At 37.8% G+C, this 23,985-nt stretch overlaps 1 long non-coding RNA gene across 1 annotated transcript in view; it reads left to right on the top strand.

Annotated features, from left to right (window-relative positions):
* Positions 1–23,985, top strand: part of LOC110259470 — a 27,674-nt gene extending 3,689 nt beyond the window's left edge. The window contains exon 3 of the long non-coding RNA XR_002341892.1: positions 22,431–23,985. This is a non-coding gene — a long non-coding RNA (uncharacterized LOC110259470). The remainder of the gene's footprint in view (positions 1–22,430) is intronic.

The raw sequence follows: 23,985 nt of genomic DNA, 5'->3' as shown, positions 1-23,985 counted from the left end.
GAAAGTTTTACCACTGACTCAGTTCTCAGTGTAGCTTTATTTCTATTTTGTAAGTTACCCATGTGGAGGCAGATTATTTGATCATCAGATAAATCTGAGAAAGTCTGCCAACTTTTATTAGGAATTAATAATATTCTGAATATCACAGTGAGTTTTTCCACGGGCCCCCATTTTTTCATGTTGGATAAGGTCTAAGATTTAGTCTTCAAGGTGTGGTGGGGGAGAGGACTTCTGAGATTCTGAGTATATGTATCTCATTTCTTGACATATTCTGCAAATTACACCATTTAAAATTATTTCCCCAATGGCTTAATTGTAGTAATTGTTTCTCCCTGGGTAGACAGGTGGTCCAGAGCTGGTAGGACTCTGCGCAGCTCATCCTGAGCCTTGTACTTAGAAAAGCAAGACACCTGCTCCCTATCATCAAGAAGGGGAAGGGAGAGGGACCAGGGAAGTCACCTCAGTGGGTGTTTCTTTGTTTAGGTTTCATTTTTTTGGCTTTTTATTAAAAGTTTCAAACATACAAAAGGATAGAAATATAATACAAAAATTGTTACTGAACTGAACTAGGATCCACTCACCAAATACGCAAAAAAAAAAAAAAAAAAAAAAAATGCCCATCTACTGACATCTGGTTATGGCATTTATTGCTGGGCACCAAGCAAGGAGAACGGGTAGCTCATGCTGAAAGCCCAAACTCCATGAAGACTTTCTACAACTACCTGTGTAACTATCCTGCTCCATCCCTCAAAAATGACACCCCACCCCCACCCCCCAGTATGATCTTCATGTAGATTTCATGATTGTTAACACTCTGCCCAATTCGTTTCAGGGAAGGGTTTTTAAACTTTAGGGGTAACAGTTGTAGGTTGTGATCAGCTCATGGACTTTCTTTTGATTGGCTGATGGTGAGGTTACAAGGGGATGTTTTGGGACTCTTAATCATCAGCTTCCTGGTTCTGTCCAGTCTGAGGTCTACTGCTTGTGGGCAGCATGCAGTCACCATCCTCTACCTGGAAGGGGGTTTTTGTTCCTGCAGAACAACTCAAAGATATGTATCAGATTGTTACGCATATCCCTCGAGGAGGAACTAGGACTCTGTTTTACAGCTGAACTATTTTAAAAACTAGCATTACTTTTCTTGCTTAACTGCTTTTCCTTTGTTTCTGCATTCCCTCACTGCTCTTAGTAACTGTTTGAGCCTCTTCTTTGGAATTTGGGAAAGGCCTAGGAGACAGAAGCCTCTTTCTACAAATAAGAAACAGAGGACATGGAGGGGCTTTTGTACCCAGGAAGGCCCTGCAGGATCCTACTTGGTTTCAATTCTCCCTTTTCTTTGCTACTTCTCTACCCTGAGAGGAACAGAGGTGGGGCAAGAAAGAGAATAAAGTTTTTGATTAACAGGCTAATCGCAACCTCAGCAGGGGAACTTGGTTATAGAGGGACTGGGTTTCACAGTGAAACAGAAACACCTCTGACTCCAACCCAGCTAAAACCCAGATTGGGACTTGAACTCACCTTTTTTTTTTTTTTTTTTTTTTTAAATAAATCACTTGGCTGGTGTCTGGATTTACTGAGGCTCAGGTTCTTTGTATCTCAGTGCAGAAGGAATTCAGCAAGAGAAAAAGTGATAGGCTAGAGAAAAAGAAATAGATTTATTAAGTTAAGACGTTTGTGAGGGGTACAAACGGGCAGGGGAGGAGGCTCTACCCTGAGGTTTAGGTGGGCTACAGTTTTATAATTCCCAAGAAAGTGGGGAGTGGGGAAAAAAAAAAAAAAACACCTTCTTCCTCTTTCTTTGACTAGGCAGGCTTATATCACTAGCTCCTCCTTCATATCAAGTAAGAGAGTGTTTGACCTATAAAGTCAAACTAGGACTGCCATGGTGCTCATTCAAATCAGCAGAAGGATGGTAACATATGCTAAAATATGTTGAATCATCTCAGGTCTCTGTATAACAAGGGTCTCCTACTTTAGAATGTCATCTTTCCCTTAAATTCCTGTCCTTGGTCCTAAGGATCATTATCTTGCTGAACTTGAATGCAGGCCTCATGATTTATCTTTCCCATAATGAACTGAGGCACATCGTTTATTTCGGTGTTATAGTTAAGCAAGCCTGCTTCATTCCATGTATGTTCTGATGGACTTCTTAAGTGATCATTCACTTACGGTGGTCTCCCAGAGGTTCCTAGGTTTCCCTCTCAAGCTATGGTGCCCTACTGGGACTTCCACCACTACCTATGTCACTATCCTACTCCATCCCTATCAATAATGACCCTCCGCTCCCCAGGTATGTTCGTCACCTAGATTTCATGATTGTTAACACTCTGCCCAATTTGTTTCAAATGTCTTTTTCTGAAGAATTATTATTGTAGACAATATAGAGTATTTCCACCCTGAATACCTTTGGGTGCACCTCTGTTAAAAAAGAATGCTTTCCTACCTAATCACCTTACCATAATCACATAGGATAAAATTAACAATAATTCTTTATCACCATCTAATACTTATTTCAAACCATTAGTTGAGTTGGTTGGTGTAAACCAGAATCCAACTCAATTCTAAGTTCTCTTTTAATCTGATCAGTCCTTATCACAACTTCTATATCTTTTCCAAAGACATTCCTAGTGAAAGACAACAGGCCAGCAGTCTTGCAGAATGTCCCACCTTTTGCACTGGTCTGGTGCTTCCCCATGTCTCCTTTAATATGTTCTTTGTCCTCTATTTCAAGAAAACTGGGAAACAGACTCAAGGACTGGAGGATACTCGGGTCAAACATTTTTGGCAAGACCACTTTACAGGTGATGCTGTGTACTTTATGTCATAGTACATCAAGATAAACGTAACATCTAGTGGTCCTGGAATAGCCCATCACTATGATGATGAAATGTAGCTTCCTGTATGCATTGATCTATACCTTGCTTTCTTCATCTAGTGTATTCCTGTGGTCACAACCTATCATGAGCAGAAATCCTCCTCAGTATTTTTGTGGTTGTATATACTCCATTGTGCATTACTGTCATAACTTACTCCACCCTCTCTCAACTGATGGGCTGGTTTTCAACCTTTTGCCATCACAGATATTGTCAAAGCCAACAAGTCTGTGCAGATAGTGTATACTTATGCCAGTGTAACTTTGGGATAGCTTCCTAGAAATGAGGTTGCTGAGTGGAAGAGCAAATACATTTGTGATTTTGTTCAGATATTGTCATTTACCCTCCATATCCGTTGTATCATTGGCACGTTCACCAACAACATGAGAGTATTTGGATGTACAGAAACAGTTTCTAATGATGTTCATTAAGTTGGAAATATCAGGGACTGTATATAATGTTTCCACAAATATAAACAAGTTAATTCATGTTATATATTGTAATGGTTTTGGTTCTGTTTTCTAACGCTACTACTGAAGTGTTCCATGCCTATCAAATGTAATTTTTTTATTTTACATGAAAATATTTATTTCAGAAGTCATATATGTTTTACGATTTTGGTGATACTAAATTTCTAGCCTATATATAGTAAATTAGAAAAACATTTTTAAAACAAAAGCTAAATGAAATGAACTGATCTTTTCAGAGTTAAGAAATATGGCAGCAATGTGGCCTTTAAATCTAGACCACACACTTCAAAGAGATACTGTTCTCCAAATTATTATAAGAATGTGTGTCTGATTTGCCTCAAGAGGTATATACAAATTTTGGCTCATTTAATAGTTGCTATCCATAAGCTGCATAATATAATAAATGAAAACCCAAAGGTTACAGGTGAGTTTCTGATGCATGCCAGCAGGAAAAACTTGTCTACTCTTAAAATTAGCTTTTGAACCCAGAGAAAGATTACAAAAGCCCTAATGTGGACCTTTCTCAATGTGGAAATTTCATGAATAGAATACAGATTTGACAATGTATTTTATTGCCAAGGAAAGACACCCAACAACAGATGTTGAAAACCTGCTACTCCATCACAGCTGTACGTTTTCAACAGTCAATGTCAGTTTCTGTAGCTATGTTTCAATAAAATGAGAAACAGAATCAACACAGTGACTGACACGTTTGGTTAAAGATCAGAGTACAACAGAGGGGGGGTGGTTTCCTGGTGGTGCAGTAGGTTAAGGATCCAGCATTGTCACTGCAGTGGCTTGGGTTACTGTGGTGGTGAGGGTTCGATTCCTGGCCCAGGAATATGCTGCAGGCCTGGTCAAAAAAAAAAAAAAAATCAGAGTACGAGCGGCTTCCTTTATAGCAATGAAATGCTCATAGAACCTCTGGCTAGAGGATTTACCTAGGGGAAGGTAGAAGCACAGTTAGCCCTGGCTGCTGTCATGCGGCCACATAGTTTGTCAAATCTGAGGCACAAGAGTGCCTCATGCAACTCAGGACCATCTTTGACAAGGCTCTAGAAGAAATGTTAATTAAGTCATTTCTCACCAAGGAAGCTTCTGTCTGGCACTCTCTCCACTCTCTGGCATAACCCTGGTAGTTCACCAGCAACATGAAGTGTACAGAATCTGGGTTTCAGCATCACCTGGTGCTACCCAGATGATGCTGTCATCCAAACCAGATGAACCAAATAGTTTTCTGTACCTGCTCTTCATCACCAAGCACACTGGGGTCTAGTCTCAATGGTGCTGCTTACAGGTCTTTGCATTCATATTAAAAAAGGTTGCCCACTTCAACCCTCTGGTGTGAATAATCCTCAGATTTTCACACTCAGGTCTTTAGGTCCTCTGGCTTCCAAGGTCACATGATAAGACCATAGAATTCTTATTCATATTCTTCTCATAGTGGGGCCTTTCCAAAAATTCCATGTGCACATATAGTTCTGTTTAGTAGCTACACACATGCAGAGAAAACTAAGCTAAGGGCTCTTTCAGTGCTGTATCACCTAGTGTACAATTCACTTTTTTGGAACAAAGTTAACATATGCTAATTCTCTCCAGGCACTTAATTGGTACATATTCTTCATTACAGCATTTTTTATCCTTCTCACTGTCATCATGGCTCTTCTAATAGCAGGCCAAGATGTAGAGAAGATGTGTAACAAATAAAAGGGCTCAAAGTAGCTAAAGCAGAGATAGAAAACCATAACCAACAAGGCTTACATTCTCTAGGCCCATACATATCAGGGCGTCACGGGAGCCATAAGCAATAGCTCTCACCTCTCCATAATCATTCCACCTGGATCTTCCATTAAATAAAGGAGTTCCTTGGGTGATGCTTAGAGACAAAGCTAATGCCCAAGGAAAACACCTGCCTTCTTTTCCCTGCACCCTGGCCTTCACCATTCCTTCCCGCCACTAGCCTGCAGGATCCTACCTGGTTGCACTTCTCTTCTCCAGCCTCAGTACCAAGACTAAAGGATTAGCATATATGATGTCATAATTCTTACACACATTACCACAATGGTCAGTTGTAGTATCAGGCAGAATAGAAGTGGTACAGGCCCAAGCATACTCAAGCATACAAGGAATTTAGTAATTCCTTGGTTCCAGTTAATCAACAGAACAAAAGGGGGCCCAGCCTGCCCTCCTGTAGCAGAGAGCACATAGTCAAAGACTGCTGAGTGATGTTGCCTGATATTTAAGGGACCCTCAGGGCACAGGTGAGAGAAATATCACTGCCAGGATCCACTCTTGGGCTTCTCCACTAGAAGTGCTCAGGCTTTACCATCAGCAGGTTAGCAGGTCCGTCTTTCAACTCCTGCAGCTGATGGTCCCCCACTGACTCTGACATTTGAGGGCTCCTTAAACTCTCAATGTGCCAAAGCTCAATTTGATGAGTGGCACATTCAAGATATGTAATTCACTGAAAGATAATTTGCTGACCTATTGAGAACGTTTTTAAATGTTTCAGGGTTTTGCTTTTGTTTAGTTTAGTTTTGTTTTTTGCCTTTCCCTCTGTTGCTACCAACATCTCAAGCTTGTCCATGTACCTTCCAGAGGCCATGAGACACATGCTAGAATGAATATTAAAGCAATTAATGCAGTGGTGTTGCCACCAGAGGCTGGGAAAGGGTAAACTTGATTGCAGGAACAGAATGACATTAAGCTGCAAACAGAGTTTAATGGTCAATATCCTTTTAATATCAAACGGGAGTGCCAGCATAGAGTCAAGTGTAGATGGAGGAGTAGGACAAGATGTATGAGTGCAGTGACCTCATTTAGCAAAATAGTCCAGCACTTTTCTCCTCCAGTCCAATTCTAGGTATTTCTCTCATACTAGATTAGGAGAATTAATTTACAGATTATTGGAGATTCATTTTGTAGCTAGACTAAGGAAGGGATTAACAAATATGAATGAGGATTCTCTTTCTTAAAGCATATTAATTATTTAAAAATGCATTTGAGGGTTAAAAGATGGGTTCAACAGATTTTAGAAGAGAGACCAAAAGGACTAGAATATACAATTACTTTATGTTTTGTTGCTAGGAATTGTGATTCATTTAAAGCATCAGTCTAAGGCTAACAGACCCATTTACTATCCTACTTGCTTCAGCAGTTCCTCTTCAGCTTTAAGCAAAGCCAGTAGTAGATTGTTTTCTGACACGCTCTCATGAACAGCTGACATATGTTCAGACTTGGGTTGCAGAAGGTTTTAAAAAAAATGCATGCTTGTCCACCAGACTAACAATAGAGATTTATCGACATGCATATATAGAAGTATCTACTACTGAGGCATTCATAGTAATGTATGGGTTCTTTTTGTTTGTTTTAACCTCACAGCAAAATAAATAATTCAGAATTAGCTTATGTGTATTTATACATATATACCTATGTATGCATGTACATATAATCACTCACTGCCTAATATCCAATAATAAATATTATTATTAGTCAAATTTAAATGTTCTTTAAGTGACTCAGTGGGTTTCTTGTGAATATATTTTTTAATTACTTATTTTTTATTGAGGCACTTAAATGTGTATTGAGAGAGAAGAGCAAAAAGGTGGAGAAAGCAGAGGCAAACTCCAGTGGAAGAGGAGGAGAGGAAGAGAGAGAGAAAACTGCCTATATTGTTTTTAACAACTTTACTGAAGTATATGTAGTAATATAAAAAGGGTACAAATTCAAAGTGTATGATAGTCTTAACATATGTATATGGATATGAAATTATCACCACACTCAAGATAATGAACATATCCATCAACTTCCAAAATTTTCCTGCTTTGAAATCTCTCCTTCTTGCCACTGCCCACCACACCTGCCCCACCTGTTCCCAAGCAAATCCTGACAGTGCCTTCTATCATTACACACTATTTTCTAGAATTCCATGCAAATAAATCATGAAACCTGAACTTTTGGTTTGGTCTGGCTCCTTTCACTCAGCATAATTATTTTTAGATTAAGCTATGTTGCTGCAAGTAGAAATGGGTTTTTTTATGTTGATAAGTAGTATTACCCTGAATGGATATGCCACAACTAGTTTATCCATTCGCCTTTTCATGAACATCTGAGGTTTTTCTCAGTGTTTGGTCATTGCTATGAACATTATTGTAAAATATTTGCCAGGACATATGCTTTCTATTTTCTCGAATACATAGCTAGGGGTAGAATGGCTGGCTCATTGGGTAAGGGTCCACCTAATGTTTAAAGAAATTTAGACGTTCTAATATTTATGTAGCAATATTTCATTGTGGTTTTAACTTTTACTTCCCTAATGAGTAAAGATGAGCTATGTTTCAAATGCTCTTTTCACCATACAGCTTCCTTGGTGAATTATCTATCCAAATCATTTTGCCTATGATTATACTGGTTTTTTTTTTTATTTTCTTGTAGAGTTTTGAATGTTATTTTTATGCATATTTTGTATAAAAGATCTTTATCAATATGTGATTTGCAAACATTTTTCTCCTACTCTTCAGAGTGTTTTCTTTCCCCTCCCTGGTTTTCTTAATGTTTTTCAGAGAAGTTCTTTATTCTGATGAAATCTTATTTATCATTTTATTCTTTTATGATTTATATGCTTTCTACCCTATTTAAAAGTCTTTTGCTCAAGGTTTCACAGAAGTTTCCTCCTTTATGTCCTACTTGATGAATAACAAATTTAGGTTTTATATTTATGATCTATTTTGAGCAAATAATTTATGTAGCACAGGGTATGGATTTAATTTCATTTGGGGGGTATACTGATATCTGTTCCAGTACCATTCGTTAAAAAGATTTCTTTCTACAGGAGTTCCCATCGTGGCGCAGTGGTTAACGGATCCGACTAGGAACCATGAGGTTGCGGTTCGGTCCTGGCTTGTCAGTGGGTTATGATCGGCGTTGCGTGAGCTGTGGTGTAGGTTGCAGACGCGGCTCGGATCCACGTTGCTGTGGCTCTGGCGTAGGCGGTGGCTACAGCTCCGATTCACCCTGCCTGGAACCTCATATGCGCGGAGCGGCCTAAGAAACAGCAACAACAACAACAAAAGACAAAAAAAAAAAAAAAAAAAGATTTCTTTCTACACCAAATTTCTTTTGTAACTTTGTGGAAAATTGGTCAAAAATCAGTCATCTATACATGAATAGTTCTATTTTTGTGTTCTCTATATTGTTCCATTGGTCCATCTGTGTACCTGTACAGCCTTTTTTTCAATATCCTCATTATTCTGTATAATCTTAAAATACGGCATCATTAGTTTTCAAACATTAATTTTTTTAAAGTTGTTTTGACTTTTCTATACTTTTTGCATTTCCATTGTAATTTTAGGATCAGTTTTTTAATTTCTACAAAGAAGGTCTGTGGGAGTTTTATTCAGAAGGCATTGGATTTATAGATCTATTTAGGGAGAGGTGACATCTTAACAATATTGATATTCCAATCCAGAACACAATATAACTCTCCATTTATTCAGTTTTTTTTAATGTCTGTCAACATTATGTTGCTAGTTTTTGTTGCAAGGTAAGCCCTAACTTTTGTGAAGTTTATATAAGCATTTTATAATTCTGCTATAACTATATACAGTATTTGTAAAATATTTCAATATCTGATTTTTTCATTGCCAGTATATAGAAGTATAATTGATTTCTCTACATTTATCTTGTGCCCTGGAACTGTTGTTAAGCTCATTTATTAGTTATATTAATTACTTTTGCCCATTCCGCTGGGATTTCCATATAAATAATCATATCATCGGTGAATAAATAGATTTACTTCTTTTCCAATTTGGATGCCTTTATTATTTCTTTGTTTTTACCTTATTATGATAGCAAGAATCTCTTGTACAATGTTCAACAGAAGTAGTAAGAAATCATCTTTGCCTTTTTCCTGATATTAGGAAGATAACATTGTTTTTCACCATTTAAGTGTGATGTTAACTGTAGACTTTTGGTTGATGCCTTTCAGCAAGTTGAGAAAATTCCCATTTATAATCTAGTTCAGTGCAAGTTTTTATCAAGAAAGATGTTGGAAATTCTCATCTATAATCTAGTTCAGTGAAAGTTTTTATCAGGAAGGATGGTGGATTTTGTCAAGTGATTTTTCTGCATGTAGTGAGATGATGTATGGCATTTCTTTTTTAAGTCTCCTTTCATTGATTTTTCTTATACAAAAACCAACACTGTCTTCCTAGGATAACCCTCAGTTAGCCATGATGTATTATCCTTTTTATGTATTGCTGGATTTGACTTGCTAATGTTTTAGAAGGAATTTTTTTCACCTTTGTCCATGAGCAATACTGATTTCTTTCTAAATTTCTCTCATTCCTTGTAGTGTCTGTTCGGTTTTGACACAAAGGTAATACCTTCTTCATGGAATGAGTTAGGAAGTATTTCATTTTCAATTTTCTGGAAGAGTTTTTGTAGAACTGGTATTTCTCTGTTCTTAAATATTTCATAAAATTCTTCAGTAGACTGACTTTGTCCTGGAAGATTCTTTATGAGAAGCTTTATAACTACATATTCAAGGACTTTAGTAGATAAAGGTTTGCTTAGATGATCTATTTTTTTATTCATTATGCCTTAGTAGATGGTTTTTTAGGGCCTCACCCACAGCATATGGACGTTCCCAGGCTAAGGGTTAAATTGGACATATAGATGCCGGCCTACACCACAGCCATAGTAACATGGGATCCGAGCCTCATCTGCAACCTACACCACAGCTCACAGCAATGCTGGATCCCTGACCCACTGAGCGAGAATCAGAGATCCTCATGGATACTAGTCGGATTCGTTTCCATTGCGCCACAACAGGAACTCCCTAGATCTCCCTGTATCCATTTCATCTAAATTGTCTAACTGGTTGGTCTGAAGTTGTTCATAGTATTACCAACTGTGTAGGCAGAATTATGGCCCAGCAAGGATGTCCATGACTCAACACCAAGAACCTATGACTATGCTACCTCACGTGATAAAGGCATTTTGAAGTCGTGATTAAGGTGAGGATCTTGACAAGAAAGAGACTGCCCTGGATTATCCAAGTGAGCTCAGTGTAATCACACTGGTCCTCGTAAGTGACAGACACTTGCATGAGCCAGAACCAGAGACGGAAGAGAGGACCATGACCAAAGGAATTCAGTGACCTCTAGAACCTGGAAAACAGAACAGATTCTTCCCTAAAGCCTCCAGAAACAATCCACTCCTGCCAACATCTTAATCTGAGCATAGTAAAAGCTACTTAGATTTCAGACCTCCAGAAACATAACTTTGTGGCACAGTTGTATCTTGGTATCCACGGGGATCAGTTCCAGAAACCATAAGGATCCCAAATCTGCAGATGCTTAAGGACATTATATAAAATGGTGTACTCGGAGTTCCCGTCGTGGCGCAGTGGTTAACGAATCCGACTAGGAACCATGAGGTTGCGGGTTCGGTCCCTGCCCTTGCTCAGTGGGTTAACGATCCGGCATTGCCGTGAGCTGTGGTATAGGGTGCAGACGCGGCTCGGATCCTGCGTTGCTGTGGCTCTGGCGTAGGCCAGTGGCTACAGCTCCGATTCAACCCCTAGCCTGGGAACCTCCATATGCTGCGGGAGCAGCCCAAAGAAATAGCAAAAAGACAAAAAAAAAAAAAAAATGTTGTACTCCAGTTGGCTCTCTGTATCCATGAGTTTTAGATTCACAGACACAGAGGTCTGACTCTAATTCGTTAAAGTGGCAATAGGAAAATAATGGAACTCTTATCCCTTTTAGTGTCTGTAAAATCTGTATTGATGTCATTTCTCCTGTTGCTGATATTAGTAATTCATGTTATCTTATCTCTTTTTCTTGATATATTTGTCTAGAGATTTATCAGTTTTATTGACTCCCTAGAAGAAGCAATGTTTACTTTATTGATTGTTCCTTCCTGTTTATTATTTCACTGGATTCTTATCTGACGTTTATTATTTCCTTTATTCTACTTATTTGAAGTTGAATTTGGACTTCTTTAGTAGTTTCTTAAGCTGGAACTCAAGGACCTGATTTTCTAAATCCTGCTTTAGTGCATCTCCCAAATTTTGAAATGTCGTGTTTTTAATTTCCTTCTATTCAAAATAGTTTCTGATCCCTCTTTATTTTTTGACTCATGGTTTATTTAGAAAACTGTTTAGTTTTTAAATACTTTTAGATTTTCCAGATACTTTTCGCTTAACTGATTTCAAATTTAATTCTGTTGTTGTCATAGTACACACTTTGTATGTGTTGAATCATTTTAAATTAAAACTTGATTTATGGCACAAACTATGATATGGAAATGTCCCAAGGGTACTGGAAAATAATATGTCTTCTGGAATTGGTAAATGGAATAGTCTATAAATAGCAGTTAGGTCAAGTTGATTGACAGTGTGTTTGCTTCTTCTAGAGCATTACTAACCTTCTGACTAATTGTTCTACAATTTATTGAAGGGGGTGTTGAAATCTTTATGTTTGTGCGTTTATCTGTCTCCTTGTGATTCTATCAGTTTTTGCTTTATGTACTTTAAAACTCTGTTAGTAGATGAATAAAGTGAGCATTATGTCCTCATAATGTATTCATATTTTTATCACATTAAATGACTTTGAAAATATTCTTTCCTCCTAAATTACTTTGATATTAAAATAAGCATGAATAATATTTGTATATTCTATGCTTTTACTCAACATACTCAGTCTTTTAGCCTCCCTTCCTTCTCCTCTTCCTTCCTTTCAGCTGCTCCTGTGGCATGCTAAAATTCCCAGGCCAGGGATCGAACCTGTGGTAGAGCAACAACACAAGCCATAGTAGTGACAATGCTGGACCCTTAACCCACTGAGTCAGCAGCGACCTCCTAGTTTCTTAAACATGTGCAATGCAATTATACTTATTGTTTAAATATTCCTTATTAACTTCATCACATATATAAGTTCTGTATCAATTTCAATGGATTGATCTATCTCCTCAAAATGGGTCACATTTTCCTTTTTCTTTGCATACTTGGTAATTTTTTATTTGAATGCTAGACATCATGTTTTGAATTAATCAGTGCTGAATATCTTTGTATTTCTTTAAGGATTGATCTCTTTTCTGAGATACAATTAGGATACATGGATAAATTTTGATCCTGTTGAAACTTGTTTTTAAGCTTTGTTAGGCAGAACTAGAGCAATAATTAGTGTACTGCTAAATTTGCCCCACTAATGAGATAAAATACTTGCTGAGTACAATACCCTATGCGTTGCGGATAATGAGATTTTTCCACTCTGGATGGATAGATAGGAAGTATTCCCTAATAGTGAGCTTTGTGCTCACTATTACTCCCTCATATCCCTCTGGTTGGCTCGTTCTCCAACCTTGGTACTGTATTCACATTCATTCACTGGTCTGAGCACAGATGAAATTTTAACGATGTAAAGTTACTCTGGGCAGCTCTCTCCTTCCTGATGGAGCTCCCAGGGTTCTGAGCTCCATCTCCTCAACTTGCAGACACTGTCAGATTCCGTCATGCTGTCTCCCCTCATCCTGTGCCCCGGAACCCTTTCCAGTTAGTAAGCTGGTGCAACAGTTGGGCTCACCTCTTTTCTCCCTGTAACTCAGCAACCATTATTGTTCTGCATTGCTGGATGTCCAGTGTCTTGAAAAGCATTTTAACGTATATTCTGCCCATTTTTTGTTTCAGATAGGAGATTGAATCCAATCCTATTAATCTTCACCAGAAGCAGAAATCTTCTTCACAGGACTTCCCTACCACTAAAATTAGATATACTCTTACTTTTCCCTCTCAAAACCATTTTTACTGCTTTTAAGAAGCTTTCTTGAAGTTCCCGTTATGGCGCAGTGGTTAACGAATCCAACTAGGAACCATGAGGTTGCAGCTTCGATCCCTGACCTTGCTCAGTGGGTTAAGGATCCGGCATTGCCATGAGCTGTGGTGTAGGTTGCAGACGCGGCTCGGATCCCGCGTTGCTGTGGCTCTGGCCTAGGCCGGTGGCTACAGCTCCGATTCGACCCCTAGCCTGGGAACCTCCATATGCCGCGGGAGCGGCCCAAGAAATAGCTAAAAAGACAGGAAAAAAAAAAAAAGAAGAAGAAGCTTTCTTTGCATTATGAGATGTTTAGTCTTGTCAGGTATTAGAGTGACACCATCTAGCTCAGGACTCACAGATGAGCAAAAGCAGACCCAGAAGCTTTTCAGCCATAGCCACATGGGTAATCTACTGAAATAATTTCCAGAGTTAATTTATGACTCTTAAAGAAATAAAATTTACTTCATTTTCATTATTCTGGACTCTAAACAGGTTTGGATTCTGAGCTTACCATTCCTATAAAAGGTAACACTCAAAAATGCCTGATAAAATAAATAAGATTGTTTTATTATTTACTTATAATTTATTATTTTTTCAATTGGATCAATGACTAAAACTATTTGTTCTTACTTTAAAAAATTTAAGTATTTTCTTTCTCATCTTCAGTTATGTGACTGTGTGAAGATAAGTTTCTCTGTCAGTTTCTGGAAGCTACTTTTAGCATTTGGTTCACGACATGAATTATTCTTTCCAACACATTAATATTTTATTGAATAAACTAGATGATGCTCCCAAAGAGTCTCTTTTCATATCTCAGAATGCAGCAAGTGTAGGCAGTACAGCCTTAATTACACTCAAGTCTGAAACAACCAGTGATACCTTTTGATCATTTATTCACACTGTTCAAAAACTCTATTGCACAAATATTCATATGAACAAAATCTATGCCTTATATCTCTATCTCATTATCACAAGGCAGGTGAATAAAAGTCTAAGATAAGAAACATTTCTAAGAAAATAAATATTTCTGTGGCTGTATTTTTTAAATGGGAATGTATGAGTGAAATGGCAGTAAATACCACCTTTCCAAAATTTTTCAATGTTAAAATTGTATATATATAAACAGTATTTACATTAATTGTACCTATATGTCCACTGCCTAAAATAAATTAGGTTAAAGTTTAAATGAAATTATTTGTTACATCATCTTTTTTTTTTTTTTTGGTTTTTCACATTTGTTTCATTAGATATTTCTCAAGCATTTATTTGCTACAAGAACAAATTTGTGCTCACTAAGCTTAGAAATAGGCATAAGGAGTCATCACATTTACACAAGCGTATTAATCCAGTGCAGATTTGGTAGCCTGGTGACATCTGGGATGTGACTATCTGCACTAGATTCATACACAAAACATTTAGCCTGAAACCTCTTGCGCAACGAGGATCATTGAAATGTCAAAACAAAATGTTCTAAAGAAGAAAGCAACAAGGGAATTTGATGAGTGTTTGCATCTTTGTACTTGGGTACTCCTTGTTTCAATCCCATCGGCTAGAAACTGTAGAGAAATTGAGATGCCATCCAGCTGAATCAACCAGGAGAATTTATACTGTCAATCTAGCCCTTGCTTGGAAAGAATTAAACTGGCTATCTGTTTGTTGACAAAATAATAATAATTTTAATTAATTATTTGTATTATTTAATAATAATAGCAATTGTTATTATTTCTACTCAGATGAATGTCCATGAGAAGTAGATGGACATTAGCTTTCTGTACAGGTCTTTACTCATAGTACCCAGGACTGGCCTCTTGCATGTGCAGGGTATCTCAGGCAGGGACTATAATGGCTTGCTTTTATTCCCCAATAAAGGAAACAATGAGGAAGTGAGTTGGGTATGAAAACTGGAAAGCTCCAAGATGGGTTCTTTGTCAACTTAATGTCTCACCAGCAAGCCACATTCTCAATTTCCCAACTAAACTTTCACCTCTCAGAATTCTTCACCTCCTTTTCATTGGACTTCTAATGCAGATTTTGCAAAGAATTGCCAAGATAATTTTTTTTTCTTTTGCATGAAGAACAGAGCCAAAATCCCTAATGTTTAATTTAACCTTAGTGAAATGGATTGCAACTGACTGCAAACAAGAGAAACCAACATATACTATGCAGATTTAAACAGAAAGTGATTTGTCGAAACAGCTGGAGAATCAGGCACAGGTAAGGCATGCATTGGAGGAGACCTGGCAAAATGACTATGGCTTAAATTGCCCCACCAAACGCCATGCAGATGCAAACAGTGTTACCCTTCCAGACTGATAATGGATGCAGCATCTAGCATCCAGGTCCATCTGGCACTAAACAGTGTACCATGGTGTCTATGGCCAATTGCAATTCATGCTGCCAGATGAATTCCTGCTCCAGGCCAAGAGCCTGGAAGGTTGTACTTTTCCTTCACTTTTAGAGGCCATAGAAAGAGGGTATTTGGAGAGTGGAGTGAAGTATTTTGCAGTAGAAGGTCCCTGCCTCAAGTATCATGAGGTGGAGAATTTTCTTCAACATCTAAACAGCCAAAGTAAACTACATATCCAGTAGAGGGACGACTTGAAATGTGTATTTTCCCCTTATTGATTAGTTTAATTTTTTTTTTTTTTTTTTTTTAGGGCCTCACCTGCAGCATACGGAGGTTCCCAGGCTAGGGGTCCAATTGGAGCTGCAGCTGCTGGCCTACACCACAGCCACAGCAACAGCAACACCAGATCTGAGCCGCATCTGAGACCTACACCACAGCTCATGGCAGTGCCAGATCCTTAACCTACGGAGCAAGGCCAGGGATCAAACCTGTGTCCTTATGGACACTGTTAGGGTTTGGTATCACTAAGCCACAATGGGAACTCCAGTTTAAAAAATTTTAAATCTTATTATTAAAATGTTTGTTGAAACCTTAAAATGAGTTCTTCAACCAGTGGCATATAACCTGTAAATCATTCATGATCAATTTACCTGTGACTAACATTTTTTAATATGTCAGAGTGGAATAGAGATTATGATTAAGCATATCACATACTATATTGAGTTCTGTTCCATTAAACATTGGTTCAGTTATGTATATATGTAGGTAGATATTTAATTATCATGTAAAATACTTATATTACTATGGGTCATAGTCAAAAAATTTTGAAAACCTCTGCTCCAAAGGACTGTACACTTTTCCACCAATTTGAAGACTAGACAATAACTTTAGTTTTGCATGCCCGTGGCCTAGAGACGAGACAAACTGTGAGCAGAAGGGCCAGGTCAAGGTAGTAGTAGTGAGAACAAGTGCTCTCAGGGCCCTCTAAGAAATGCAATTAGAAGCTAATATAGAAGGGCCTCATAGGAGTTTGTGCTCTCTCTGCTGTCCTTCAGTCCAAAACTTGGATGGCTGGAACTCTTCATCCAGGTCCCAATAAGCATTCAGCGATGGAGGAAAATGCTGAAGGGATGACAGCAGTGGGACATGGTTCCTGTTGTCCCAAGTTAGACTTTGTTTTGAATGTCCCCAGAGAGGGCTTAGAGTACAATGCCATAGACCATAGTATTATCACTGCTATATCTGGGCACAGCAGGAGTGAGGTAGGCTACATGTAGAATATTATTATTATTTTACTTTATTTTTTAAAGCCACACCTGCAGTATATGGAAATTTCCAGGCTAGGGATCAAATAGGAGCTGCAGCTGAGGCCTACGCCACAGCCACAGCAACACCAGATCTGAGTGGCATTTACAACCTAGTCTGCAGCTTGCAACAATGCTGGATCCTTAACCCACTGAGCAAGGCCAGGGATGGAACCTTTATCCTCAAGGAGACTCCTTTGGGTCCTCAACCCTCTGAGCTACAATAGGAACTTCTAATACTATTTTTATAGAAATTCTAAAGAAATGACTCAACTTTCTACTGATTTGGTAACTTCCTCTAAGAGTTCTAAGTCAAACTAGGGGCCAGTGAAAAATCATGTGGTCAGTAGAGGAAGTATCTCTTGGTTTAAAAGTATAAACAGGCAATAGCAGCCATGTAGAAAGTGCTCTGTATTTTTTCGGAGTGTAAAAATTCTTTTAAAACAGCTTATCAAGTATATAAGCTTATAATTTGGCATTTGCACAAATTATAGTAACACTAGACACGTATGATGTCATATTTTGCCATTACTCATTTTCAGATCTCCCTAAAATCAAGTTATTAACTTGAAGATATTGAGAAGCAATTTTTTTTTTCCCTTTTTATGGGAGGGAAATCTCATGATACTGTCACGTTGATCTTCCAGTGTACCACGCCAGGGCATCTATTCTTGGCAGTGCAGGGTGCACTGAATTGCATAATCTATCTTCTGATTAAGCATTGTTCTATAACTCACCTTGCTTGGCATGGTGTGGTCCACAGGGCATGGACCTAGAAGGTGAATTATTCTCGAGAAGGCAAACACATTCTTCTCTCACAGACCTCTAAACGGTAAACTGCTAGGTGGTGAGAAATACAAGAGCTGAAGACAGTGTATTTTTTTCTTTTTAATTGAGATAGAATTGATGTACAACATTCTGTTAGTTTTAGATATACTACCTCATGATTTGGCATATGGGTAAATAGGAAAATGATCATCGCAATAAATCTGGTTACCACCTATCACCACACAGAGCAATTTTTTTTGATGAGAACTTTCAAGATCTACTGTCTCAGCAACTTTCACATATACAATACAGTATCATTACCTAGAGTCACCATGCTATGCATTACATCCCCAGGACTTAAGTATTTTATAAATGAAACTTTGTACTTTTGGACCAGCTTCACCTATTTCATCCCACCCCAACCTCCGGCTTCTGTCAGTCATGAAACCGTTCTTTGCATCTTTGAGTTTGTGGTCTTTTTTTCTTTGATTCACATAAAAGTGAGATTTTACAGTAGTTCTCTTTCTCGGACTTATTTCCTAGAGTATAATGCCTTCAAGGTCCATCTATGGTGTAGTCAATGGCAAGATTTCATTCTTTTTATGGCTGAATAATAGTCTATTGTTCATATATATCACATTTTCTTTGTCCATTCATCCAGTGATGGACACTTAGGTTGTTTCCATGCCTTGGTTATTGTAAATAATACTGCATTTAACATGGGGCTGCAGATAGCTTTTCATTTTTTTTTTTTTAAGGCCACACCTGCAGCCCATGGAAGTTCCCAGGGTAGGGGGCAAATCAGAGCTACAGCTGCCAGCCTCCACCACAGCCACAGCCACGCAAGATCCCCACTTGCATCTTCAACCTACACCACAGCTCATGACAGCACCGGATCCCTAATCCACTGAGCGAGGTCGGGGATAGAACCAGCAGCCTCATGGATACTGATCGGATTCATTTCCGCTGTGCTACAGTGGGAACTCCAGGGCTGTTAGATATCTTTTCAAGTTCTTCTTTTTGTTACCTTCAGATAAAAACTAAGTGAAATTGCTGGATCATATGGTAGCTCTATTTTGAGGTTTTTTTTTAGGAACTTCCATTCTGTTTTCCAATAGCTGCACCAATTTACATTCCCACCAACAGTGCATGAAATTTCCCTTCTCCACATCCTCACCAATATTTGTTATTTGTCCTTCTGATGATATCCATTCTAATAAATGTGAGGTATTATCTCACTCTGATTTTAGTTTGCATTTCCTAGATGATTAGTTACATTGATCCCCTTTCCATGTACCTGTTGGCCATGTGTGTGTCTTCTTTGGAAAAAATGTCTAGTCAGACCCTCTGCCCACTTTTTCATTGGATTGTTTTATTTTATTTTCTGTTTTTTTGCTCCTGAGTTGTATGAGTTCTTTATAGATTTTGGATATTAACCCTTTATCATGATTTGAAAATATTTTCTCCTAGTCCATAGGTTGCTTTTTCATTGCATTTTGTTGGTGGTTTTCTTTGCTATGCAGAAGCGTTTTACCTTGATGTAGTCCCACTTGTTTAGTTTTGCTTTTGCTACTTTCACTTTTTATGTCCAATGCAAAAAAATCACTGCCATGACCATTGTCAAAAAACTTACCACTTGAGTTTTCGTCTAAGAATTTTACAGCTTCAGGTCTCACATTCAAGCCTTTAATCCATTTTCAGTTGATTTTTGTGTCTGGTGTCAGATAGTGGTCCAGTTTCATTCTTTTGCATGTGGCTGTCCAGTTCTCTTGACACAATTTATTGAAAAGACTGACCTTTCCCCACTACATATTCTTTGCTCCTTTGTCATAAATTAATTGACCACTTACGTGACAGTTTATTTTTGGGCTCTCTGTTTTGTTCCATTGTCCTCTGTGTCTATTTTTATGCCAATACCATATTGCAGAGCAGGGGAGGTGGAACTAAAGTAAAGGATGTATACAGAACTCGTCAAATACTTTGATATAGAAGGAGAGGTGATACCCAGAAAAGTTCATCCTAGGCCTGGATGTCTAGGACTATCTATACATATGTGAAAAAAATTAATGTGTCACCGCGTTAGGGTTAACAAAATGGTAAATGTATTTGACTATCCCTCTTCAAAACAGGCATAGCTTACCTTATTAGAAGAGAATAGAGGTCCTAGTATCTTTCATTTACTAGTGAAAAACAGACCAATCATAGACTGACTTATATAGGCCACATTATAAAAAAATGATTGATATAAAATGCCAAAATGCTCTAAGTTCTAAACTCACCAAGAACATTTGGTTCAGCTATTAGCCGTATCATAAATCAAAAAATTTTTATTTTTCTCTCTTGACTTGAACATGGAGGCAGTTATTCTTATTCTCTTAGCTTTCTTAACATGCTTACAATTTTGTCTCTTGTGATAGAGAGCCCTGTATTAACACTCCCTTACTTATATGTTTTTTCTCTTCATTTAGCAATTCATTTCCAATAGCGATAGCAGCCAAATGGCAGTTTATTTTTGTTAGGTACCTTTTAAGAAAATCTGTAAAGTTTCACTGCTTTATATTAAATGGCTATATATTTATTAATCTCAAAGAGAGGTAAAATCAAACTGCAATGGAATTATTGCATATAATCCTGTAGAGACATCTAAAGTATTTCTGTGAATCAAGGAAGATCTTTGGTTATCTAGAGTGCGGGGAGAGAAAAAAAAGTAACCTATGAAGGCCTGACCTAGTCACCTTTGCGAAAAAGAGGAAACCGATCATAATTTTTACCTCACTCTACATATGTCCTGGAATTGCTGGATCATCTGGCAACTCTATGTTTAACATTTTGAGGAAATGCTAAACTGTTCTTGAAAATATTTTCCAAACTTCATATTCTCACCATCCGTGTATGAGGGTTCCAATGGCTCCACATTCTCACTAATCTTTGGCGTTACTAGTCCCCTTTTTTATAGTCATCTTGATAGGTGTGATTTGCATTTCCATGGTGAGTAACTGTTGAGTAAGTGTTATTAGTGTTTGTATATCTTCTTTGAGGAGATATCTATTTAGATCTTTTACCCATTTGTTTTTTGTATATACAAAACATGTATGGCAGCTTTAACTACTTATTTTTCCAGTTTAATTGGGGGTATAATTGACAAATGAAATTATATGTATATATGGAGTTCCTGTTGTGGTGCAGGAGACACAAATCCGACTAGTATCCATGAGGATGAGGGTTGGATCCCAGGCTTCACTCAATGGGTTAAGGATCTGGCATTGTTGTAAGCTGTGATGTAGGTTACAGATGTGGCTGGGATCTGGCGTTGCTGTGGCTGTGGTGTAGGCTGGCAGATATAGCTCTGTTTCAACCCCTAGCCTGGGCACTTCCATATGCTGTGGGTGCAGCTCTAAAAAAGCAAAAAAGAAAGAAAGAAAGAAAGAAAGGGTCCCTATCAACTCAAAAGAGCCCCATTCCAAAAAATATATAAAGCATACAACATAATGATTTGATAAATGTATGCATTATGAAAGGATTACCACCATCAAGTTAAATTATAGCTCTATTTTTAACACAAGGCTTTTGCTGACTTAACATTATGTTCCTAGGATCATATTTTATTTTTTTCTTTCTGCTTCTACTTTGAGCATTTGAGTAATCACCCTATATTAAATATAAGCTAGCTCAATTTATTTGGAGTCAAAGTTGAGTATAAATAAATAATTAAGCCAACTAGTTTGATTGTGACCTAGTTTACAAGCTGCGGGCAGAGAACAGAGACTATTGGGACCTTCCCCATGATCACATCACAAGTCCCCCCCTTCACTTTTAAGTCACTTATTTTCAAGAAGACAAAGTTAATTGTAAATGTAATCTGCTTCCATGTATGCATTTAACATACATTAAACCACTAAATGGCACATTTTGAAAACTTGTTTTCATGACAGTCCATTGAAACAGGCATAAGAGCTTTTACTGCTTAAAACTATAAGCTGTTTTATATTAATTTTTAAAAAGTTTTATTTCCCCCCACACAAATATGATAAAAAGAATCATCTGTGGAAGAGAGTATAAAAGAATAATCATTTGTCTGTGAAATCATTTATAGAACAGATTTTTTTAATCCTTCCGCACTGTGTACATTAAACATCATTTAAGAAAATAGTTATTAATAGTGAGAAATAAAATACTGCCTCCCATATCTGTAAACAAAGGATGTTACAGTCATCGGAGATTGCAGCCACCTGCAAGAGTGAGCCCAGGAGCCCTGAGGGAACACAGGAAGGAAACAAATACCTGCCACTCCCACAGGTGAGCCCTCAGGATATGAAAACAAGGATACTGGCCCCAAAGAGCTGAGATACATATCAAAGGAATGAGCTCTGACTCTCGCTTCTTTCCATACCTAGAAAAGCACTAAATTCCTTAACTTGAAATGCCTAGTTTTCTTTTAGTAACAGTAAGCTCTTGTTCTGACTACTTGCCCTTTGTTGCAAAATTCCTATCCTATCCTATCCTATCCTAGCTTCCCCCTCACCTCCTGAGAACAGTTTTCTGAGGGTTACCTGAGATGCTCCATCCATCCAAGCGAGGCCAGGGATAGAACCCACAACCTCATGGTTCCTAGTTGGGTTCGTTAACCACTGCGCCACGACGGGAACTCCCAGAAATGAATACTTTAAAACTGAACAGCTTGGAGCCCTTCCTGTGCTTCTCCCTCCTTTGCACCCTAAGCTGTCACCTGTAAACTGAAGATTAGGCACCTTGAGCACAATTGCCTGTGGGTTAAAGATTATTAGCTTGTGATGTTTTTTAGGAACTTTCCTAGTTTGTTCTAATCTTTGATCGATATGCCCTTTTCCCAGGTACTGTTATTCTACGTAATAACTCAGAAGACCACCACAAGGATCATGCCGAGATCTCCTGACCCAGCTTCAATGACTAAGATTCCCCCAAAGAAAGAAGAATGCATGTTGGCCCCAATCCTGATTCTTATCTAAAACCCTGTTTTTCTCCTTTTAGACTGTAAAACTCCCTGCAATTCTTCCCCAAAGGAGAGCTTAGTTTTTAAGTCATTAGCCTGCTGTGGCCTCCTTTAAAAGTTTTTTTTTTTTTCCTCCTTCACCTAAAATGCTTGTCTCCGCACTTCTATTAGGCACTGGTGGACAAAGGCTGAGTTTCAGCAACACTTCTAACTAGTAAATGTCATTATCTATTGAATTCTAGGCAGCATGCTAGGTTTTTGACATTGAATCATTTTCTCTTTTAATCCTGGATATATCACCCAAGCTCACGCCTACATTATTCATGCAGTGTAGATGTTTTTCAGAATAATTAAATACCTTTCCTAAGTTTACAGAACGAGAAAGGAACTAAGCCTGGATGTGGACCCCAATCCAGCCTGACTCCCAAAGTTCCCACTACTTTTATCCCCTTTCATTGCTTCTCTGCTGGCCTACAACCACAATGTACAACTAATTAATTCACAGTATTTCTACATAGCACAACTGAGAAAATTGGAACGAAATACAGGAATTCAATTGTAATCTTGCTGGATGTGAAAAATGGTCCTTACTTTCCAAACCACTCACGTTTTAAATTTTTTGTCATTTTTAAGGTATAAATTTAAGAGAACATATTAAGACATGAAAGACGAATACTTCTTTCCAACTTTATCTGTTAAATGGACTTGAAAGATTCATGAATTTCTCTGTTGTCAGAGTCATAAAACTGTGTTCAATTTGACATACGCTTTTAGAATTTCAGACATTTAAAGAAATTATTGGTAGTATAAGATGATTAATCACCTAGGATAGATTTTCGTTTCACTCTTCCTACCAAGCTATAGATTCGGATATGCTAATGTGGATGAGTCTCACCGAATTTTCCCTCATGAGTCCCAGTAGTTGTATAAGGCTTTGCCATATTTTAGATGTCCATAAAAATGGAAATATAGCTGCTCTGTGGACTACAGATGTTGTTAATGAAGGAGACATATTTATTTGCTTTTAAGCATGACCTAGATTATCCGAGAAATGGTTTTCTTTCACTTTTCTTAAAAGTTGGCAGAGATGGGAAATAAGATTCTCGAATTCTGTCTCTTGGATTGAGCAAGTTCACACTGGGGGAGATATGGAGCTGAAACACACCGTAACCAAGTTCATTTGGGGTTGTAGTTTGGGATAAAAATAGGGTGCTAGGAAGCAAGAATATTGTCGATGGCCAGAATATATTGCTAACAAGTGATTCAAATTTATTAAGAATCCAAACATGCATGATGTTTGAAACACTGCTCAAAGAAAATCAAGTAGTCTTGGTCTTTGTTTTAAGGAAACATCACCTACTTAATGGTAAATCATTATCTTAAGTTGTAAGGATGAAAAGAAAATATATTACTCTTTTTTTTTTTTTTTTTGTCTT

Source organism: Sus scrofa, chromosome 2, assembly GCF_000003025.6.
Source record: "Sus scrofa isolate TJ Tabasco breed Duroc chromosome 2, Sscrofa11.1, whole genome shotgun sequence".
NCBI classification, from domain to species: Eukaryota; Metazoa; Chordata; class Mammalia; order Artiodactyla; family Suidae; genus Sus; species Sus scrofa.
The sequence above is the reverse complement of the archived record's forward strand: the minus strand, read 5'-3'. Positions and strand labels throughout refer to the sequence as shown.